A 22,969-nucleotide genomic window follows, 5' to 3' on the forward strand; every position below is an offset into this window, starting at 1 on the left:
TGGGGCTGGCTTACAGGTTCAGAGATTCAATCCATTATTATCAAGGTGGGAGCATGGCAGCATCCCTGCTGATATGGCACAGGAGGAGCTGAGAGTTCTATATTTTGATCTGAATGCATCCAAAAGAACACTGCCTTCTAAACAGCTAGGAGGAGGATCTCAAAGCTCATCCCCCCCACCCCCAGTGACATAATTCTTCCAACAAGGCCACACCTCCTAACAGTGCCACTCCCTAGCCAAGTATACTCAAACCACCACAACAGCAAAATCCCCAGCAATCTAAACACTTGTTTTTATTCCCAAAGATAAGCATAGTTTTCACACCTCATTAAGAAAAATTTGTAGTTATGGTGTTTCTGCCTTGCTGCTGCGATGTTGGAGCACTGACACGTCTACATGACTCAGGAAGGTAATAAGCAGTCTAAGATAGGGGTCCCAGCCTGTGTTCCTCTGGGTGAAAACGGTGGGGGCTGGGATGAATGTTGTGGTTCTCAAACTCCTGTACACCCAGAGGCCACTGGGAACAGTGAGGAATTGAAAAAGGTAGTCCCCATCTTCCTGTGTACCCAGACTCCGGCCTACGATGAGCCCAGGACTAGGGTGGAATCAGCTCGGCTCCAAGTGAGTGCCAAATATATGGAGGGGCCAATCTAGAAACCTCATTAGCAAGGAGAATTCAAGGTTTTATATGCTCTGTGACCAGATGTCACGGTCCTTTTAGAGGTGTGTCGTGGTTACGTGCCCCAGGACAGGAGCACTGTTGGGAGCCAGTTCAAACTGCCATTCTAAAACTTGCCAGTTCTTCTGTCTTGTGGCATGGTGCACTGCCCCATGAAATTTCACTTTGAATCATCTGGAGACAACTATAGAAAACTAAAACCAGCCGGGTAGTGGTGGCGCACGCCTTTAACCTCAGCACTTGGGAGGCAGAGGCAGGTGGATTTCTGAGTTCGAGGCCAGCCTGGTCTACAGAGTGAGTTCCAGGACAGCCAGGGCTACACAGAGAAGCCCTGTCTCGAGAAAAAAAGAAAGAAAATTAAAACCAATCAAAATGCAGAGTTGTGAAGCCCAGTTCCAATGAATACACATACAAAATATTCCAGAAACCTAAGGCTCAAGAAATGTTGTGTAAGAAAGGGGGAAAGATTGTAAGGTCCAAACGATCAAGGAATTTGCTGTAAAACTGTGTCTCCTAGTAACATCAGAAGCTATAACCAGCATGACTGTCCAGATGGAAACTGAACTAGGATGATACCAATGGACATTCCAAAATAGACAGGGAAAGGCCTACAAGGCCTCAACCCTACACAAAGAAATACAGTAAACTGTACTAGTAAAGTTGCCAAGTAGGAGAGATGATTATAGTGGTTTGAATAAGAATGGCTCTATAAACTCAATATAGGTGTGGCCTTGTTGGAGTAGGTATGGCTTTGTTAAAGGAAATTTATCATTGAGTGGGTGGGTTTTCAGGTTTCAAAAGCCCATGTCAGGCTCACTCTCTCTCTCTCTCTCTTAATTTCTTAGCCTGTGGATTAATATGTAGTTCTTAGCTACTGTTCCAGAGCCATGCATGCACATTGCTCACTGACATGATAAAAATGGGGTAAATCTCTGAGACTGTAAGGAAGCCCCCAATTAAATGATTTCTTTTATAAGTATTGCCTTGGTTATGGTGTCTCATCACAGTAACAGTAACCCTAACTAAGATAGTAGTTTTCCCCAGGTAGGAGCATACTAAATGGTCATCCAGTGCCAAATTGTGAGCCCTAAAATCATAAATACAAGTTAACACTTTATGGACTCAACAGGCTATATTTAGGAACATACATGTATGTACTAACAATTAGTGAAAAAACAAAAGAGTCATGAATTTGAAGGAGGGTTGGAAAAGGTATATGCGAGGCTTTGGAGGGAGGAAAGGGAGAAATCTAATAAAATTATAATCTCAATAATAAACAAAAAAAGAAAAAAAACTGCAAATACATTGAAAACAACTGTTAGTGCAAGAGTACTAAGGTAACAAGGTGAACAAACAAACCTTATAGAAATACCAAGCCTTAGGGAAGTCTAAACACTTTCCTAAGCTTATCTTCAGGAATTCTACTAATATCATTCAGAAAAACTACCTTTCTGTGACAAGCATATTCTCTAGAAGTAAGATATTCACAGACTATGTGGCAGTTCTTAACAAGACTTGTCTTCAGAAAAAGTACTTTAACAGTATTTAACTGGAACTTTATCAGAGAGCCTAATGGCCAGGAATACAAACAACCAACTTCAAAGCCTCTACTATGTAGTCCTGGGACAAATACAAAACTTGAGATCTAATGGTAGGAATATAGAATGTTTCCCTGCCTCCACACATTTATGTAGGTTTCTATACCAACTGAAGTTCTTATTTAAGAAATCCCAAGCATAACCTTATAGGAACAATAACAATAACACAAGAACTTTTAGCTTTCGGACCTGTTTTTTGGCAAACAATAAGTACATCCTAAATCTGAACTAGATAAATATAAAATCCACTATAGATTTACTTGCTGCCAGCCCTCCAACCCATACCAAGTCTTGTGAGACAGTCTTGTGAGATACCAAATGTAATCTACTAGCATTAAAGAAGGAAATATTATACTCTTATAAACAAGTGCACAAAAAACCCCATTCAAAAAATACAACACTGATCCTTGATTTAAAAAAAAAAAAGCAAACTAGGATGAGAATATTTTTCAACACTGTAAATAACATTAAGAAAAATATCTAGAGCTAGTGTGGCTGTTTGAATAAACTTGGCCCAGGGAGTGGCACTATTATACTTCAAATGGTATAGGAACTCTTATAAAAGCTTAGGTCCAAAATGCAGATATGACAGGAAAAAAGGGTCTTGTTTCACAGATATTATGACTGTCTATGTATAAAATCCTTAAATATCATTTAATACCTATTATGTTGTTTATGCATAGAAAATATGCAATGCTTATTGCTTTTCTATAACAAACTTAATTTCCAAATTAAAATACTATTCACATTTGCACATATGTCAGGTGCATATATAACATATACCTCATGCAAATGCTCACCCCCACAGACCCCAGGAAGAGAGATACAATCCTTTGGGCTTGGTACTCCAGATCTGTTTAAGTATTAAAAGAGCACTGAACCCTAGCATCACTGCATTGTTAATTCACGGGTCCTTGCTTCTGACAGTGGATGTACTCTGACTTCTCAAGTCACTGCTGCTGACACTTTCCTATCATGATAGACTGGAACCTGAAGCTGAGTTTATGTGTTTTTGTTAGACGATTTTACAACAGCGATAAGAAACTTATGGTTATATTTATTTTATTTGAATTGGTGACTCATTTGGAGCTCCCAAATTCAAGTTATTTCCTACATTAATACCTGTATAGCTGTGATTAAAGCTACATGCTACCATACCCACCTAAAATTCTTATTAGTAACCATGGAAACTTAGAAGCAACATGTTCTTTGATAGAATGGATAAACTGGTACAGCCCTGCAATGATTATTTCTGTGCTATAAAATTAAGAAGCCAGGGCTAAACTTTAGATAGCTACTCCTAAGTGAAAGAAGAACATATTCAACTTTATAGATGACAAAAGAGGCAAAACTTCAGAAACACTGACAACGTATCAATGGTTGTCAAATGTCAGAGGAAAGTTAATAGGGGACAGTCACAAGAGATCCCCCCCCAAAAGTATACTAATAATACCATAATGACATTTCTCAGAATATATAATACAAAGACAATTTCATTGTCAACTCTGAACTTAAACTAATACAACTTACTAAGGCAAGAGTTCATACTAGAAACTAGGTCAAGAGTAGAAAAGATTGGACAGGGTTTATAATCAGGGATGTAGGAACTTACTGTTTAAAATTGTATGTTTAATTTACTTTACATGTCTGTTTAATACTGAAATCAAATTTGCCTCTATGGTACAAGAAGACAATATATTAAAACCACAAAATATTTTTAAACACTTTGTTTTTGTTATAAGGCAATAATTTCAAAGGTGAAAATCACTACTTCTTGTAGTAGTGCAAGCTTTAATTTTGTATTTTAGAATCTAAAACCAAGAGATTCATGTTAAATTCAAGGCCAGCCTAGGCAACACAGGGAGTCCAACAATAGCTTGGGACTACATAGGAAAATATTGTCTCAAAAATCAACAAAAAAGCAACACACACAAAAGAAGATGCACTCCTACATGGCTTATATTCACTACTCTCTGTTAAAGGGCAGATTAAAATATTTTGGTCTTTACTTGGCACTTGGCTTAGTCCAGGAAGGTTATGACATTGGGTGAAGTGGCTGTCATTTTCCAGTCTCAGAACAGTTTTCAGTTATTTTAGCTAATTCTTCTAGTATTAGACTTCAAATAACATTGCTTTTCAATTTTAGGAATAATTATTAAGGATGATGTAGAGTTAGCTTTTTTTTTTAAAAAGATTTATTTATTATTATATCTAAGTACACTGAGGCTGTCTTCAGACACACCAGAAGAGGGAGTCAAATCTCACTATGGGTGGTTGTGAGCCACCATGTGGTTGCTGGGATTTGAACTCAGAACCTTCGGAAAAACAATCAGTGCTCTTAACTGCTGATCCATCTCTTCAGCCCTAGATTTAGCTTTTTAATATTTTAACCTTTTATATATCTTTTCACTATATTTAATATGAGACATCAGTATATGGTAACAAAAATGTATGAATTATAGCTTAATGTATCAATGAAGTTAAATCTTGGCACCAAAGTAAAAAGATAAAACACAATATATTTGTTTACATATACTAAAAGAGCCAAACTAATTTTATATTTTCACTGACATAGGTGGTTAAAAATGCTAGAAGAAAAACCAAAAACCAGAGCACACCTATTCTCTCACTTTTGGATAGATAGATGTTGAGTATTTCTGTAATTTTAAAGTATCACTTGTCCAGTCCTAAAAAACTGCTACTTGTCAACATATCTTTGCCACATATTCATAAAAATCATGAACTTTTATCGTTTAAATAAACAACAAAAAGAGTATATAAGATTTAAAGATTTAAAGTTATGGTTAAGGGAAACTGGACAAACCATCTTTTTTTTTGTTTGTTTTTTTTGAGACATGGTTTCTCTGTATAGCCCTAGTGTCCTGGAACTCACTCTATAGACCAGGCTGGCTTCAAATTCAGAAATCTACCTGCCTCTGCCTCCCAAGTGCTGGGATTAAAGGTGTGCGCCACCACTGCCCGGCTGGACAGATCAACTTCCTGAAGCCAAAAGACAGCCATGTGCACATACTTGACAATAAAAGATATAAAGCAATCTGAAATTATATGGACCTAGAAAGAAGAAAGTCAGAAACAAGCTCCATATCCAGTCATTTCTCACTAATAAAAAGGATGAGTCAATTGAGGCTTTGCTAGATTACGGTACAACAACACAGCTCAAGGCCCACCAAAAGTAGGTACTCAAAATTACCCACCATAAGTTGAGAAATTAAGGGCAACCTAATCAAGATAAGGGAAAATGGCAAGATTTCAACATATTTTTAAGTCCTGTAAAATGTTCTGTCTACAGCGAGAACTTCCAAGACTTAGATATGATAAAAGTCATTTATGACTGATAGTAACCTTAGGGATCTTTCCGAGGAATGGGATTTCTCAAAAACATCATTAGCCCGTACCTCACCTACTCCTCTAACTTCTCAAAGGACATAACTGTGCACCGCCCTGAGAAATAAATGCACATTCTAAGTCAGCAGAAACACACTCAAAAAAATTTAGAACCTTGAATTCTTTTTTTTTTAAAAGGTTTATTTATTTTATGTATGTGAGTACACTGTAGCAGCACAGATGGTTGTGAGCTTTCATGGGGTTGTTGGGAATTGAAATTTTAGGACCTCTGCTCGCTCCAGTCAACTCTGCTTACTCAGGCCCAAACATTTATTTATAATTATACATGTACTCTGCAGCTGACTTCAGACGCACCAGAAGAGAGCGTCCGATCTCAATGTGGGTGGCTGTGAGCCACCATGTGGTTGCTGGGATTTGAACTCAGGACCTTTGGAAGAGCAGTAAGTGCTCTCACCCACTGAGCCATCTCAACAGCTCTAACCTTTAATTCTTGTTAAAGACAATAAGATAACTATGAATGAATTAACAATGAAAATGAAGGCTTTAATTTTCAGGAGGTAAATACAAACACTTCCTTTTATGTTTTACAAACACAATGATATACTGACATGAGAATCCAGAAGGACTCTAAAGCATGACCAAGAATTCTACCTTCCCTCTCATCAGAGTAAAAAAGCAGACAAACCATAGCTAACAAAGTATTTTTTAAAACAATGATTCTCTTTAAATGCACCAGGAATTAGATTTAGAGATAATTTCTGCAAATTAGTAACAGAAGCTAAAAAACCAAGTATAATGTTATCTTCAAAGTGTTGAAAATTAACCACAAAGCTGTAAGAAACCATAATTCCTCAGAACTGAAGGCAAAACATGGACTTTGAAGCAAAGAAATAAGAGAACTGGTTAAATGCATTAAGGAACTTCTGCATATTATCCTAAGAAAAAGGAAAAGGATGCCAAAAAGGCAGTTAGAAATGCAAGACATTAATCAGAAGAAAGTGGCCAAGATGTAGAAACATCTATGTCAATATTTATAATTAAGAATATTGTTGTCCAACATGAATATAAATCCTAGTAATTTAACATTTTCTAGTATATTTAATAAAGTAAAACAAAGTGTAAGTAGTTAAAATTTTAACAAGCAAATATGAAAAGCTGAAGTATTTTACACTTTTCAAATATACAATGAATCAACAAAGCACTAAAAAAAAATCCTACTGTAAGTCATACTACCTACAACATATATTTCAAGTGCTCAAAAGCCACATGGGGCTGGCAGCAACTGTACTGTCTAGCACAAGTTAGAAACCTATGAACTGGAGTTAAAGCTAAATATAAAATTCTTCTTTCAAATTTTATCTTATTTTTTTTTATAAAATTCAAGAAAATAACAACATATAAATTAAGACAGTACACATCCTATCCAGAAAGAAAGTAATACTCCAAGAACAGATTATCTATCTACCACAATGCTACAAATCCTTTGGAAAACAGCAAAACAGAAAAAAAATATATACAAAAGACTTAAAAAGGATAACTTAAAAGACAATTCTGAATGAATAAATCCAAACAGCCAGTAAGTTTCTGAAAACAGACCCAGTTTCTGAAAATATGCCCAGTACAGAACTTTACTCAACACAGTGCAAATTATAAAACTACACTCATCAGCTTGGCAAAATTAAAAGATAATTGTTGGTGAGATGGTACAAGAAAGATCAATCATATGTGAGGCCAGGGCATAAAACAGCATACTCGTTTTAATGTTTGGTGAAACTGAAGACAGCCACATACAACTCATAAAAATACACAGCTACGTTCATATGAAAAAATTATGAAGATATTCAGATCGTTATTATGTAGCTATGTAGATCATTAGTAAAAAAAAAAAATGAACACAAGCCAAAGTTCATTAAGACTAATGGTAGCTTATTAAAAAAAAAGAAAGAAATAGGTGCTTATTTCTGAGACACTCTTACACCACAACGAAAATACATAAATTACAGCAAAATATATTAACAGGGTCAAATCTCAGCAGAGTACATAAAGGCTTCCTGCACGCTCTGCCTTAATAGGATATATATATGTGTGTGTGTATATACACACACACACCCAGATAAAAAGCTTTCTCTTTTACTCCACAAGAAAAGAATACTGCAAGGTTTTTCTTTTTTAATGACAAAAGTCAGTATGAAGGATGACACAATCCCAAGCATCCTCAAACGGGTAGTCTTTTGTGTTTGGAGCATTAAGGCAGAGAGCATGCAGGGAGCCTTCTCTTAAACCTTTTCTGCCTGTTCCTTGCCTACAGCTTCTCCAAAATCCCAAGGAAAACAAAAAAGTAAGGAAGGCGGGAATGTGTACATAGCCAGTATGTGCAAGGCTACCGTAAAAACTGATCAAAATTCACGTATCTGGTTTGACTTTTCCAAATAGGTCTCTCACGCTCTAAAGCAGATAGTGCTTCTCTCTGCTGAGAACCCGTTCTCTCAACACTGGCCAACCACGTTCCTCATCCAAAAGCCTTCTGTAGCGGGTCTCTGCAGAACTCTGGACCCTGCTCAGGGCTTCGTCCGCAAAATCTCCGGGAAGCCAAGAGCCAGGCGCAAGCCGCCTGCTTTAGGCCTACTGGGCCTACACAAGCCTCCCTCTCTCCTCAGACTGCCCACCCGCCGGGGGCCACTGCGGCCCTGACCTGGCCTACGAGACCAGCCTTACCTCTCCCAGAAAAGCTTGCCTAAATCGGGTAAAGCCGGCCGCCGCCGACTTTGAGAACCCAGGATACTCAGCGCCTTCTCAGCTATGTTTCACCTGCTGCAGCCAAGCGCACACAGCGACTCCCAGCATGCTCGGCGCTCGCCCGGTCTCTGCGGCCCCGCCCCGCCCCAACACGTGACCTCCTTTCGCCTCGGTCCCCGCCTACTTCCGTCCCTCCACTTTCCCTAAGGAGGGAGGAGGCCGCTGGGGGTGTTAAAGAGTAGCAACTTCCTCCCTCTTCCCGCCCCCGCCCCGCTACCCCCTGCTACAATGTCTTCCGGGTCGACAGCGCCTTGGAGCCTTCTGGGAAAACATCTCATTTCCTCCCCTCCCCCTCCTCCTGCCTTCCACCAACCAGCCTCCCGTCAGAAAGGGGCATGCGCAGTGAGTGCCTCCCGTCTCTTCTACCCGAGCCCCCCCTCCCCCCCAAGCAGAGAGACCCCAGCAGCAGCAGCAGCTGATGATGAAGAGAGAGGCAGTGGCAGAGGGGGGGCACCTTTTATTTCTATTTTTAAAGGGACAGGACACTAATTTTACCCCACTTCAACCTTGAATTGAGGGGGGTGGGGGGAAGACGGCTGAGTTCCTCCCCCACCCTCCAGCTCTGAGCCCTGAGTGGGGGATTGAGCCTGAGAGAGGAGAGGAGTTTCTTCTTCTTAGAAAACCCCCATCCACGACTCCTACCCCCTCAGCCCTCTACACGCCTGCTTCCAGAGCCCCCTCCACCCTCCTTCTCTGTGGCCGTGAGAGAAGGAGAGAAAGAGACCAAAAGCCTCTTAGCAACACAGACCCTTTGCTGCTGCTGCTACTGCTGCTGTTGCTGCTGTTGCTGCTGCTGCTGCTTGGCCCTGGCTGGAGACATCTCCCTACACCGGGAGCAGCCACTTCCCCAGCTCTCCTCCTCCTCCTTTGCCTCCTCCTCCTCCACTCCCCCCCTTTATTACCCTTTGTGTCATCCTCCACAGCTCCAGGGAAGGCACTCAAAAGTGGGGGGCAGGAAAGGTAAGTGTGTCTGTGGGGGCTCCATTGCCTTCCTCTGGCTCTGACTTTCACTCCGGGGCAGCAGTAGCACCAAACCTCATACGCAGTGGAGCTCCGGGGTGAGGAGGGGGGTGGTGCTGGGGGGTGAGTGAAGGAGGGGCCGGAGTGAGGAGGGGTGTGTGAGATGGGGTGTCCACCCTGTCAGAGAAGGAAGGACACTTTTATTATTATTTGCTGTTGTCAAAAGTGGTTTCTTCAGCTAACATCTGATTGTGTCTTGCTTCAGTGGGGGGGAATACAAAAACAACCCCCTCCTTCCTCCAATGAGGCGCCAGGGAAAGAGACAGAAAGAGGCATACTTTCTGGATGTCACTTAAAAAATTACGTTTAGAGAGATTTTTTCCTCTTTCCTCGGGAAAAACTGCCTGCATTTGTTTCTGAGTGGGAAAATGTCGGGATCTGAATTGTGTTGGAACTGCTTTAACCAGTTGTAGACCTGAGTGTTTCTCTCTCTCTCTCTCTCTCTCTCTCTCTCTCTCTCTCTCTCTCTCTCTCTGCTTCTGTCTGTGGCTTGGATATTGACTTTAGTGTTGAAAGACTTGACTGGTTTTACGTTAGGTGTTTAGCTTCTCCATTTTTCATTTTGTCTGAATTGCATAGCAAATTTCAAATTTTAGTTCATAAGGCCTTTGGTTGGATTTTACACTTGTCTTTTTTTTTAAAAAAAAATATTTGTTTCATGTTTGACTATATATTCAAAGCTTTAAATGCTTAAAGTTTAAATGCCATTGGTATTATCTTTTCCCACATACCTTTCTGGTATTTATTTTCCACAACATGAGAATATTAGCCATTTCATAACTACTTTTTCTCCTCTAATCTTTGTAACTTGTCTGAACAAGTAATCCCCATTGAAAACTTTATGTTGTTCTTGCTGCATAGAAGGCCAAATCTCTCCATCAGTATTTTGCTGGATTGGTAGCACTTCAGTTTTAACTGAATTATTTATTTACTGTTGTAAATCGAGACGAGGTTTTCATCTCAATTTTTGTTGTGAACAAATTGTTCACAACATATGTAAGAAAATAAATTTCCAAAATAAACTTTCATGAGTTAAAAAAAATCATGAAGTTGTAGTTTGTTATAGTTGGCTACAAATGGAAAGGTAAATCTAGATTTAGATTTTTAGGATCACAATCTTGATAAAAATAACTATTCTGTATTCCTATATGATATATTCTTATGGCTCTCATTTTACAGTGCTATATTTTATTTATATTTATATATTATACCAATATTTCAAAATAGAGTGCTATATTTTATTCCAGCAGTACTAAAAATATATTTCTGTTGTAGGCCTCATAGTTACAGCTTACATTAGGAGGTAATATTTTGTTTCATTTATGCATTTCTTTAGCCCTTTTTGATAATAGATACACACTTTCATATTCATATTCTAGCCGTATGCCTCTCTCTCACTTTATAAAAACTGCATTGGTTTCTTTGATTCCATAATGTATGTGAGCAATAGAAAAACAGCCATTTGATCAGCAAAAGGATTGAAGAAATAAATCTATAAAGACATTTGACATATTATCTTCAACCTAGTATTACAGTATGATGATACCTTTTTGTTTTATATTTTTTGCTTGATTGTAAATCCAAAACATGATATACGCATATTTTAGTAACACAAAGCACTTCATATGTAGATCTTGTCTAGTAAAATTTTAATTACCAACCAAGTATAAAAGTAGACATTTACACAGAGGGTGGGGAACTATAGCAGTAACCAGTATGGCCCTATTTCTTTAATTTCTGTTATGAATTTGAACACTTTTTCACCTTTCTCTGAGATGTGATTGCTTCACTTAAGCCGAAATCTGTGCTAATTCCAAGTTGTTACTCCCATCATCAGTACTATTACTGGTCCACCTCAGATTTCCTATCTTCTTGAAAACTCACAACCATAATGTAATGGGTAGAATTAAGTATGCAACTTGTATAGACATTTGGAATAGTGTTGGCCTAGTATGCAGTTAAGTAAAAATTTTCAATTAATTTAATGCCTGTGATTAGGTTGTGTCTCCTTTTTGTTCAGACAGAGTCTCAGATACTTAGGTGAGGCTGGCCATGAACTCATGCTCATCCTGTCTAGGCCTTTTTAGCAGTGGGAATATATCTTATATATTATTTCCTTTGAAAGCATTCCTATTCACCTGTTTCCTACTTAACCCCTACTATGGTTAGAAGAGTCTGTATTTTCTGTAAATGAGATAATAGTATGACTTAAAAACCTTTTATTCTAGTTCTAGTATGGCTTCTATTCTAAGTGTTAAATTGTGTTGATATTTTATGAGAGTAATCTTTCACCTAGATAATACCTTTGAGGTCACATTACCTAACTCTTTACGTGCTGTGATATTTAGTAATCATGAAGAATTCAAGGATTCCATGGGTTTTTTTTTGGCTTCTGTTGTTATCTTATTCATTTATTTACTTATGCCAGAAATGAAACTTGCATGCCTAATTCTGTGTGTAGTAGTTTAAAGTATTATACATAGGCTTTTCTCGAGATGGAGATCTCGAGATCTTGAGCTCCATATCTAGACCAGACTTGTTTTTAACTCACAGAGATCCACTTACCCTCTGCCTCCTCCATCCTGGGAGTAAACGTGAGCAGCTACCATGCCTGTCTAGGCTATTCTTTTCTATGAATGTTAAGGTATATAGCTTTACAACTATGATTTGCCCATTTGGAAAGCGGTAATTTGTTGTTGCTCATTTAAAGAATTACTAATTTCACTGCTTGTGGATTATTACTTTTTAGAATCAATTCTACTTTCTCAACTGCTAATCCTCCTACCTCAAACCTCCAGTTAATCATCTCAGCAAATCTATTTCTTACTCTTGTTTTGAGAACCCCTATTTACAGCAACAATTAGAATTGTAAATGTTTACTTGCAAGTTTGACTTAATGAACCACTTAAGGACAAAAGTTCATCTGATGAGACTTTGTATGAAACCTCTTTTATAGCAAACATGGTGCATAGTAGGGTCAACTGCTGGACATAATCCATATTAATTTTAAAAATAGATTTATTTGATTTTTTTCAACTAAAAGTGTAAGATTAACTTCTCTTATTTTTCCCCTTCTTATTGATATAATTTTTAGTACATGAAAGTTTTTTTTTTCCTCAGAATTTTTTTCTTGATGTTTGCTGTGGCTCTCACATTTCCTAATTAACAACCAAATTAAATGCTTTTAAAAAGCATAGTGCTCGTAAGAATTAAAAATATATTTCCTTCTAATCCTCATCAGGATAGAATTTGACAGAACTGGCTTATTTTGACTATGCAGTGACATGAAACTTGCTTGCAGGTCCATGAGTTCAGGGGCCACTGAGTCCATGTTGCTGTGAGTAGCTGGGCTTAGGAGGCTGCTCTTGCCAGCTCTATAAAGCAGTTGTTGCTTACGTGACATGTTTCCTGACCTTTGTTTTTGTTTTTGTTTTTGGTTTTTTTTTGGTCCTTATCCAGAGAATTTAATCCAGAGAATTATAGGCTTTCCAGTTTTCTGTGGATATAAAGATTTATACATCTAGTCATCAGTGAGACCCCATGAAATCAACCAGAAAGCCTATATCCAACTTATTGTATCTTTATAAACTTTTCAGCATTTTGAATGTATATGAAAAGTAGATTGTTCTTAATTATTAATTAAACATCTATAGAGTATCTTCGTCTCTCAGGCCTATGTTAGACATTTGAAAACAAGGATAGTCTCTGCAATTCCATGTGAAGAGATTTCATAATTGTATTCCACAGATGTATTGGTCAAATCTTTATTTATTTTTTCACCAAAAAATAATTTACTATAGTAATTCTATTAGATAGAACAATGCATATTTTAGGAGATTATATTACTATATTTTATTAAAATAGACAAATATAAGAAAATTTCTATTTACTACTATACTTTAGGGATTTTCAATTGACACACAATTCAACTATTAGACTATAAAAGTCATCTATGTGGCTACCACTGCTGGGTTTTATTCTAACTATACTTCTTTAACTTGAAGATAATTTAAAATGTTTATTAATTTTTTTCAAATTAAAAATTTCTAAAACAGTTGCAATGTTTGATATTACTTCTATAGTTTTAATAGAGAACTTTTTCAGTAGATGAATTCTTTAAAAAGCAAAGAATTCGATATCAGTTTCTGTGATAGCTTTAATACATAATTGAAAAGTACCTTGGAGAGAAAAAGCTGCATATGCTTGTTAGTTTCTACCACGCATGTTTTAGAATAATGTTGACTCACAGTTGAAGAAAAGAAGTGGATGCCTCTGCTGGCTAGTTTAATACCTTTGAGAAGTAAATAGACTCCAACTGGTAAATTCTTAATTCTTTCACATTCATTCTTAGGTTTCTATTCTAGAAGTATTCATTATTTATTGTGTGTAGCACCTTAGTGAATATATCAGTTTTACTCGGTCTTTACATTTGCGTTATTGTGTCATGTTCCATATGAGGAAACTGTTTACCAACCAAGTAATATTTATTTATTAGACAGTATTGCATTAGATATAGGGTAGTTAATTCAAAATACAATCATAAAAAAAGAGTTTTATCAATCTATACTGTGAAAAGAACTAATAAAATAATGGCTCCAATAACTTTATAAGTAGGATAATGGAAATTTTTTCACAGTGTACGAGGATAGGAAAACAAACCTAGCACCACTCTCTTATTACAGATCAGTGTGTCACTTAAATCATAAAGCCAATCTTCTCTTTGCATAGCAAAATAACATTACAGAATTCTTCCTATTGAACTTCCTTTAACTTGCACAGAGTTACATGAAGTGTTTTGCTAAATGGAGTTAAGTTGGAGGCTACAATAGGATGTACCAAGATATTTCTTCTAACAGTTTTTATACAAATGTTTTGTTGGTAGAATAGCACAAAATAGCAGGGTATTTAAGAGCATCTTCAAAAGTAAAAAGATTTTTAATTTAATTGGTGAGTTGTTTTTTGTTTTGTTTTTTGATTCTGTTGATTTCTTTAATGCAAAAGAATAAAATTTTAGTTTTTTTGTTAATTAATCTTTATATTCCTTCTTAGTAAATGTATTTTCATACCATATACTCAGATTGACTGTCATCCTATGAGCAGCAGTATTCCATTCTTTGAAAACATTTAATGCTAAGGAAGTCTGTGTTTCTGTTGTAGCTCAGAATAATTACAAATGGTATCTGATATATAAGAACACTTTTTAAACTTGGGAAAGAATAAGTCTGTGGTCCCAAATAATTTTTTTTAGAAAACCTAAAAATAAGTTAAAAGTAAGAATTCTAATTCTTTTATCAGTTCTATTTGAGGTATAACTATATTACATAATAATTTAATGTTGGAATAACTATAAGTCTTCAAAGAGAAAAAGAGATGCGATATTTATAGATTAACACACTAATCTTTATTTTCTAACATAGTTTGGCATACTAGAAATAAAAATTGCTAATGATGTCGAAGCAGCTAGTTCATTCAAAGTTGGATATAACAAAATTTTGATCTAGCATAGTTGGCTTGTAAAACTTTGCCTTAGAGAACTATTCATTAAATTCCATAGCATTAAAGAAATTATTAGAATATATTACTTTAAAGGAATAAAATGAGTTATTTAATCAACTATCAACCTTGCATGGTGAAAAACTTGTGAAAAATTGCTTTTTACTAAAACTTTTGTTATGTAAACAGATTTAGCAACCTGGAAAGTTTTTGGTTTGTTGTTATGGTTGAACTTAAATTCTTGTTCCTACCTTTTTACCATACACTTTAACTGAATGTCTCTATGTCAAAACCTAGATAGATAGATAAGAAAATGTTTATAAGAAATTAAGAAATTATAGGATCTAGAAATAGATAAGGAAATATTTCCTATGACCCAGTCTTGTTTTTTATTTGCATCTCTCCTTTTTGCTATGGTTATTTTTTTATTACCACAAGTATAAAAATGTTAGCCATTACTGTTAATCCATTCTTGATACTCTTGATACTAGGGTTCTAAAAGCATGGTCAAGGAAAGAAAATACTGATGTTTTAAGTTGTTTTTTTTTTTTTAATTTGAGATGTGCTAATTAAAGTGAAACTGCCATAAAATAAAAAAAAAGATTTTTATTAGAAAAATCAACTGTAGAGTTAGTCATTATTAAATAGTATGTAGCAAAATATTTAGAAACTCAAATGCATACTATAGTATAGACAGGATTTATTTTTTAAAGCATTATTCCAAAACTATTTTCCTCCTTCTACATTTATCACAATGGAGCTTGTGCTAAAGGATTTCTTGGCCATTTAGAGACTAATCTAGTTAAAAGGTTTGTTTATGCTTCCCAGCTCTGTTCTGCTGATGGCATTAGAAAGCTGGCCAGAGCCAGACATCTAACTGTTTATAACATTCAAATTTCAATTAAAGCTACAGTGTTTAGTTCACTATGTATCAGCAACCCATACCAGCTAAAAGGATTGCTGGTAATGTTTGTGATGATTTTGTGTTGCAGTAGGCTTTGCTAAATTTTGTAGCTCCTAAGAATATATTTTTTTATTATAGTAAATGTTAGCATTTAAATCTTTTATAGATGTGTAAAATCAAAGTTACTTTCTACTAGGAATAATATAGTATTTTCTATTTATTTTTTAACAATCTCTTTGGAAAATAATAAAGCCTAACTATTTGCTTAAATGGTCCAAGTTTTTGGTTTTTTATTTTTTGTTTTGTTTTGTTTTAACTTTTTACATTCTATAATGGAGGCTACTTTGCTAGTCAGTTGATTTGGATTCTGGTTCTAGTTTGGAAAACAGAATGATATTGCATTTTCCCACATAAAACTAGAAGTTATATTATTCTAGTGTTTTTTATGTATATGAAAGGAGTCTAGGTGGTAATAAGATTTTAATTTCATCCTGCATGCTTTCTATCTTCTTCCTCTTGCTCTTTCTGGTTCTGTGTTTCAAGTCTGTTGTTAAACTCCAGTTTTCTTTTTATAAAGGTTTAATGAATTTCATATTTCCTTATCTATTTTTGTATAACTTATTGAGACTAGTCAGAATTGTATATGCATTTAGTTTTTATTTTAGTTGCCATTTTTGCTAAATTTATTGCTTTCTTGCTGTTTTATTTCATTTATACATTGACTTAATGTATATCATATAGACATGATTTTGCTAAAATCTAGATACATACAATATAAATGTATTATTTAGTAAGAGTGAAAATTCATATAGAATAAATTGCTAGTAAAATCTTTAAATAATATTATCAAAAGATATATGTGGCTCTCACATTTTTAATACTTCAAAATGTACTCTTCGATATGGAATAATTTAAGATAGAAGGGTAAGAAATGCAGTATAGTATCTAAAGTTAAGATTGAAAAATATACAAAATTTAGATGTATAGGTTAAATACGTGGATAGAGTTCTGAGATAAGCTAAGTACAAAACTAAGTCAGATAATATGTACAGTGTGCTATCATTTATATAAAAATATATGTAAAATATTCTGTTGTATTTGAGAATATATGTTTGTACAGATAATATAGCGCTTATTTTCTCCTTCTTGTATAAACTTGGAGATGTGTGTGTGTGTACAGATCTAGAATATATGTACCAACTTGCGTCTTTTATATATAGAAATTTTGTGTCTGGAATTCTGATAGATGAAAGAACTCTATTTTATGTTTGTTTTAGCATTAATGTACGTTTTAGGATTACTTAGATTTAATTTCAATAACTTCATATTTATATAGCAATTTTATCATGAAAAAGTATATGTTAAAGTGTCAAGAAAAAAAGCTGCCCAGAAAAATTGTAGGCCTGACCAAATAATCACGTGAATAGATGGATCCCTGCATACTTTAAGGAAATTTAGTATTGTTAAAGTTATTGTAGATTTATTCACAATCAATGAATGAACCAGTCTTCTTACATACGAGCATGAGGCCTTGTCCTTTGAGGAAGGACAGTGAGTATAGTGTAACTGTAGGAAGGACAGTGAGTATAGTGTAACCGTATCTTGGAGTAGTTTACTTCTTCCTGAAAATCCATCTAGTATTCTCTGACTTATACTGAAGGATGTCAGTTATGAAGATTTAGTCTTGAGATAGAAAGTATGTGTAGCCGGGCGGTGGTGGCGCACGCCTTTAATCCCAGCACTTGGGAGGCAGAGGCAGGTGGATCTCTGAGTTCGAGGCCAGCCTGGTCTACAGAGTGAGTTCCAGGACAGCCAGGGCTACACAGAGAAACCCTGTCTCGAAAAACCAATAAAAAAAAAAAAAAGAAAGTATATGTAGACATGATCATCACTGATAGAAGTTACTGAGTGTTCACGAAATACAGATAACACAGAGCCACCTAACATTTCTACAAATTTTTCAGTATTCAGCTACTGGTTTGGCTAGAGGGCAAAAACAAAGCAGAAGGGTTTTAAGAATATGCATTTTTATTTTCGAGTGACTGAAATATGTCCTTGAAAAATCATTAAAGAAACTTTTATAAAATTGTATGAAAATGAGCATGTAAATATGATTAATAAAGAAGGTATTAGAATTTTGTAAAGCTAATCACCATGTACTTTTTGGATAAGATAAGTTAATGAGGATGAGGGGAAATAATAGGTTGTCATAGAGGATTTCAGGTAAGGACCAAGCTTCCAATGAGAAGATGTCTGGCAAATATGTTTATTAAGTATTATTTTGTTGCGGCTAGTTGGTTTTTGGAGGCAGGGTCATACTCTGTAGTGCAAATTGGTGAGGAATTTACAGAGCTCTGCCTATCTGTCTAACTCTACTTCACAAGTGCTGGGACTAAAGGCATGCACCACCACACCCAGCCCAAGAGATTTGTTTTTAATACATTAAGAACAAATGTTAAAGTTCAAAATAACCTGGAAAAGTAAGGATGTGATTAGAAATATTATATATGTAAATTTCTGGTTTTACCTTTTTATTCCCCAGAACATAACTCAGAAAGGAAATAAACAGGAAATTGGGAGGAAAATAATTTAGGCAAAGATTAAGAAAATGAGTAATGGTGTAATAAAAACTAGAATGTCCATTGGCATCTTAAGCTAGGGTATCTGGGTATTAGTTGGCAGTGAAACACTGTAGTTCACATAGTTAAACATTTCCAAGATTGCTGCATGTTTTGCTTGTTTGGTTATTAAAATTCATACCCAGGTTGATTCTTTTTTTGTTTTGTTTTTTTCGAGACAGGGTTTCTCTGTGTAGCCTTGGCTGTCCTGGAACTTACTCTGTAGACAAGGCTGACCTCAAACTCAGGAATTCACCTGCCTCTGCCTCCCAAGTGCTGGGATTAAAGGCGTGTGCCACCACTGCCCAGTCAGGTTGGTTCTTGAGAGCAGTTATGAGGTATACATATTATATGTAAATGCTAAAAGAAAGCAGCATAGCTTATGTTTTCTCCATTTATTTCATAAATTTTGATGGATCTGATCTATCCTGAAGTAGTTCTGCAGTTAAAATACATGGTATTCTACACTTACCACAAGGAATTTGTTTTGGTTTTTTTGGTTTGTTTTTTGTTTGTTTTTGTTTGTTTTGTTTTGTTTTTTAAAAACAGGAAAATTTATTTCCACAAATGTGTATCTTTTTCCAGTTGAAAAGAAATTAATATCTATTTTAAAAATTGTAGTTCTTAAGAACTGGGTGTTCGTTGTCTCCAACCAATGGCTTACCAATACCTTTCTTAAACAAACGTGTTAATAGCTCACTGGGATGTATGTTCAGGAATTACCTTAGTTCTTTGTCTTCTAAGAACTAAACCCTGAATGTGGACAAGGATTTAATCAAACAATTGCACCAAATAATACAGAAGTAGAATTTTTATCATGGAAAGTTACATGAAGTGTACTTAGAGAATTCAGTTGAACCAGGAGACATCTGTTATGAAGCACTGCTTATTTGGTTGTAATTCCTCTGATAAAGACTTACCTTGATTGTGATGGAGAAACATTTGCTGAAAAGAAAAGCCCAAGGGCTGCTACAGGCATAGATATGAGTTAAAGTCCAAGACATTCGCTGTTAGCAACATTTTCCTTGATCCTTAGGTTTAATACTTAAAAACAGACAAATATTCTTTATTCTTTTTTTTTTTTTCCTTTTTTTTCGAGGCAGGGTTTCTCTGTATAGCTCTGGCTGTTCTGGAACTCACTCTGTAGACCAGGCTGGCCTCCATCTCAGAAATCTACCTGCCTCTGCCTCCCAAGTGCTGGGATTAAAGGTGTGCACCACCACTGCCCGGCATATTCTTTATTCTTAATGAGAAAAACATACAATTAGTTATAGGCTGGTTGTTATGGAAGGATACTTTATTTCAGTCTAAAACTAATAATGTACTTTCCCATACAGTCTTGATTTTAGTTTCAGATATTATAAGACTTATCAGAAATAGATTGGAAACTATGAACATACCATACTTTTCTAGAGATAACTAGGCAGAATTTAAAAATGGAATTAAAATAATATGTCTGATTTCAAAAGAGAAGGACCTGGTTGTGATTGACCAATCTATATAATGAAGGAAAAGCCTCCTTCAGGTGCTAGGTTGCTAGAGGACAGTGATAACAGATGAAGGTAAGGGACATAGTGTATGGGGCAACTTGTAAAGCCATTCAGCTGCTTCTAGCTACAGAACAGTAACACATGCCACAAATCAAAGTAGATAGGAGAAGATAAACCATTATAAATGTATGCATGCTAATATCACTTACTAGAATATAAACATTTTACAAATTATTTCATTTATCAGTAAGAAAGATGGGGTTACACAATAGCAGCAATACAAGTATTAGCTTTTTTATTGTTATGTTCATATTAACACAGTCAGAAATGATAGTAAATTACTAGGTTGCACTCCCTGTCTCAGGCTGTGATCTTAGCTTTGAATATATTGCTGTATCTGATTGCATTAGTATTTTTAAAGTTAAAATTGAAGAAATGTTATTATTTTATTTTTTATTGGTATTTTCTTTATTTACATTTCAAATGTTTTTTCCTTTCCAGGTCTCCCTTTTGGAAACCCCCTACACCATCCCCCCTTCCTCTGCCTCTATGAGGGTGCTCTGCCACCCACCCACCCACCCACTCCCGTCTTCCCTCCCTGGCATTCCCCCACTCTTTGTCATCGAACACCTTCAGGCCCAAGGGGCTCTCCTCCCACTGATGTCCAACTAGGCCATCCTCTGCCACACATGTAGCTGGAGCCATGGGTCCTGTGAAGGCTCAATGCCCCAGCTTAGGGGAATGCTAGGACTGTGAGGCAGGAGAAGGTGGTTGGGTGGGGGAGCACCCACATAGAAGCAGGGAGGAGGGGAACAGGATAAGGAATTTGTGGAGGGGAAACTGGGAAGGGGGATAACATTTGAAATGTAAATAAATAAAATAACCAATAAAAAATTTCTGAAAATGTAAAAAAAAAAAAGTACTCATTGAATAGATGAGGCTATTGCCCTACTTGGAAATTGATATATTCTTTCAGTGCATTAATTTTAAAGATAAGCTGTTTGTAAAATAAATTTGAGCTTAATTTTCTTGCACTGTCAGGTATCTTAGATCATCTTCCGCTCCCACTCTTGGCCTCCTCACTCTTTCCTGTCTTCTTTAAAAATTAACTGTTTGTGTAGTATTGTGTGTGTGAGCGTCTGTGTGAGGGGTTGTGGGTGGGGCATGGTCATGCAAGTAGAGGTTAGAAGACAACTGTGACAGTGGATTCTTTCCACATGTGGGTAAAGGATTGACCTCATGTCTCATAGGCTTGGTGGCAAATACCTTTATTACCTGAGCTGACTTTTGAGCCGAGACTATGCTTTGCAAAGCATATTTTAATCTTTAAGAATGACAGAAATGTTTAGAGTAATTTATTTATTATGAATACAGCGTTCAGAATGAGAGTCTAAATAATATTGATACATATTTTTTTGCAGTACCTAGAGGAATAGTGAGTTTATAGACCACCACTACTTGAAATGCTTATAGGACCAGCTGTACCTCCTAAGTGGGACTAAAGATTGGTTTGGGGGCGTTATTCAGAAATTGCTGTGTTCCTTCTGTTTTATATCTCATTTTTCTAGCAAAGCACATTTCTAAAGACACTACTTATGTAATAAATGAGTAGTACTTCTGTCCCTAAGAACTCTGTTATCAAATAAGGTTAGTAACCTGTGGTTGTAATTAAAGAATGGTGGTAGGATTTATAGCATATATTAGGATCTGTCAGTATTAGTTTCAAATCTCTAATGTAATTGCTAATAACCTAGTTAGTACTTTATTATGTCCCATACAATATACTAAGAATTGTTATAGGTAATAAATTCATTTTTTAAATTTTATTGTATACTTTTAGTTTATATGAATGGGTTCCAAAAATCTGATTTTGGTTTTTTATTTTAATGAAATAGATTTATTTTTCTTCATGTAGTATATTCTGATTATGCATTCTGCCCTCTCTGTTCCTTCAGTTCATCCCTAATTACCCTCCCATCTGTATCCCTTTCAGTCTCTCATTAGAAAACAAACAAACTTCTAAAAGATAATAATAAAATAAAATTATGATAAAGCAAAAACTGATACATTGGAATTGGACAAAACAAACAGAAGAGCCTAAGAGTTGGCACAAGAGACCCACCTACTTATTTGCATACTCAGGAATCACATAAGAACACTAAACAGAAGCTGTAATCTATAAACCAAGGACCTGATGTAGATCCATGGAGGCACTGTGCATGCTGCTTCAGTGTCTTTGAGTTCCTGTGTACTTTGATCATACTGATTTAGAAGATCTTGTATTCTGGCATCTTCCATCTCTGGCTCTTACTATTTTTCTGAACTCCTTTCACAGGATTCTCTGAGGCATGAGAGGAGGGATTTGATGGAGCTATTTCATTTAGGGGTGAGCATTCAAAAGTCTTTCATTGTAATGTCTGCCTGTGGCTGTCTGTATTTGTTCTCTTCAGCTGCAGGTGGGAACTTCTCTGGTGATGACTGAGCAAGGCTTTGATCTGTGGTATTTGGTTTTACTCTAGGTCTCTGGTATCTAGTCTGAGGTTCTTGGTCCCCAGCCAATGTTGGGTATGGATTCCATTTCATTGAGTGGGCCTTAAGTCAAATCAGATATTGGTTGTTTACTCCCACAAACTTTTGGTCAACATTTCACTAGCATATGTTGTTGGCAGGACACCATTGTTAATCCATGAGTTTGTTGCTGAGTTGGTCTTTACATTTCTCTTGGTAGCATGCACAGTACTTTCCTATACCAAAGATACTAGAATGTAGGAATGAAGCCTCCAGCAGAACAGAAGGTTCCAGCTGGACTTCTTCAATTTCAGTGAGTTTTGCAGGTATTGTTTTCATCAATAGGGCCTAGTTGTCAGTTTATGGAGAGCACTTTGTAGTCTTGGCAAAAGCCAAGATTTTTTGTGGGTTCACTTGGGACCCCTTTGGCCTAAAACTCAATTATCTGTAACCAGTCCCAGTATTGGCAGCTTCATTTGGTGACAAGAGCTGGTCAG

At 36.0% G+C, this 22,969-nt stretch overlaps 2 protein-coding genes across 5 annotated transcripts in view; one reads left to right on the forward strand and one right to left on the reverse strand.

Annotated features, from left to right (window-relative positions):
- The window catches only part of Orc4 (origin recognition complex subunit 4), a 39,285-nt gene extending 30,576 nt beyond the window's left edge, over positions 1–8,709 (reverse strand). Inside the window, exon 1 of one of the 2 annotated variants that reach the window (XM_031370179.1) lies at positions 8,359–8,703. The gene's annotated coding sequence lies outside the window, so the exon portion shown is untranslated. Of the gene's footprint in view, positions 1–8,358 lie in introns of both variants that reach the window. The other variant, XM_031370181.1, reaches the window with a different exon arrangement.
- Positions 8,635–22,969, forward strand: part of Mbd5 (methyl-CpG binding domain protein 5) — a 367,270-nt gene continuing 352,935 nt past the window's right edge. The window contains exons 1-2 of one of the 3 annotated variants that reach the window (XM_031370166.1): positions 8,635–8,781; positions 9,363–9,399. The gene's annotated coding sequence lies outside the window, so the exon portion shown is untranslated. The other 2 variants (XM_031370168.1, XM_031370165.1) reach the window with 2 other exon arrangements.

The sequence above is a fragment of the Mastomys coucha genome, unplaced genomic scaffold, assembly GCF_008632895.1.
Source record: "Mastomys coucha isolate ucsf_1 unplaced genomic scaffold, UCSF_Mcou_1 pScaffold15, whole genome shotgun sequence".
Classification (NCBI taxonomy): Eukaryota; Metazoa; Chordata; class Mammalia; order Rodentia; family Muridae; genus Mastomys; species Mastomys coucha.